Source organism: Trypanosoma equiperdum (assembly GCF_001457755.1).
Source record: "Trypanosoma equiperdum strain OVI genome assembly, contig: ctg_1688, whole genome shotgun sequence".
In the NCBI taxonomy this organism is placed as follows: domain Eukaryota; phylum Euglenozoa; class Kinetoplastea; order Trypanosomatida; family Trypanosomatidae; genus Trypanosoma; species Trypanosoma equiperdum.
Genome location: NW_027123713.1, coordinates 45,907 through 47,432, shown reverse-complemented (window position 1 = coordinate 47,432; position 1,526 = coordinate 45,907).

Below are 1,526 nucleotides of genomic sequence, written 5' to 3'. Positions count from 1 at the left end.
AAAAAAAAAAAAGAAACGAGAATATACCACAACAGAGGCTCCCCGCAGAGATTCAAAGACAGGGAGCCAGCAACTAAATAAAAAAGGAAAAAAAACAAAAAGTAAAACAGAAACTAAACTAAACTAAACTAAACATTCACAAAAGGAAAAGAAAAGAAGAAGAGAAAAAAAGAAAACGAGAAAAATACATACGCGAACAACAAGTTGGGAGAACCAGGTGAAAGAGGAATAAAAATGAAAATAAATAAAAGACGACATGGCACTGACACACGCACATACGCATATATAAGCATATGTGTATATGTTCGTATGCACCGCAATAATTGTTAGCAACATCACATAATATTTCCAACTATTTCACTACAACCACTCCTCTAGCAATGGTAGTAATCGTAGGTACTAGTCGTAATGAAAGTAATTATTTTTAGTATTATTACTATATAAATATAAATATATAATATAATAACAGTGGTAGCGATGGTGACATACGGTTGTGGCACTGTTGCCATGATATAAACGTACAGTGGCACCGAATTACGAGGAAATGAGAGAAGAAATGAGAAGAAAGAAACAAACAAACAAACAAAGAACCAAAATTCATGAAATAAAAGTGTAAATAAATTTTTTTTAAAAAAAGACAGGGAGAAACTTTCCTTTTTAGTATTTTTTTCTTTTTTTAAAACTTTACCCTGCTCTCTTTCCTTTTCTTCCTTTTTTCTTTCTTTTTTGTTCATTTCGCTGGCAGGAGCCTCTACATTCGACATTTTTGTGGAAGTTTGACACATACGGAACTTCGGAGCTGAAAAGAGGGAAGGAAAGGGAAATGATAATAATAATAATAAACAATAATTAATAATTAATAATAATAATATTAGGAATTACTGCTGTGCGCCACCATACCGGAGATGAGTAAAAATGTAAAAAAAAAAACTCTATAAAAAAAAAAAAGAAGCGCGAACCCGCTGCACTTCACTTCCTTCTATTTTCTCTCAGACTCACGGGTTTCAACAAACACAACTGGAAAATAAATAAATATATATATATATAAAGTGCGAACCAACAGGTATATAAAACATATGTAAATTTCCCCAGACATTTCTCTTCCCCAACGTTACCATATCATTCGCATATTCTTTAATTTAAGGGTAATGACGGAGGAGAGGAGGAAAAGGAAAAAAGGAAAAAGGAAACTGTGACGTGTTCAGTGGCAAAATTGTAAATGGAACGAAAAAAAAAATTTTAGAAAACGGTGGGACACTGTCGCATGGGACTTCATCCCTCTTTTTTCTCCTCCTGCATTTTCCTCTTTTCTTTTCTTTTTGTTTATTTTTTGTTATACTTTTCTCCAAGTATTCACCTTTTTTTTTTCATTATTACATATACGATTAATTTATTTATTTATCTTCACGTTTACCCTCACTCTCATCTCACGGTGACTATTTACCCCCTTATGTTCATAAACTCCAAATATCGTAATCCTCCGAACCTCCTTGTATTTTATTTTATTTTTATTTTATTTTTATTTG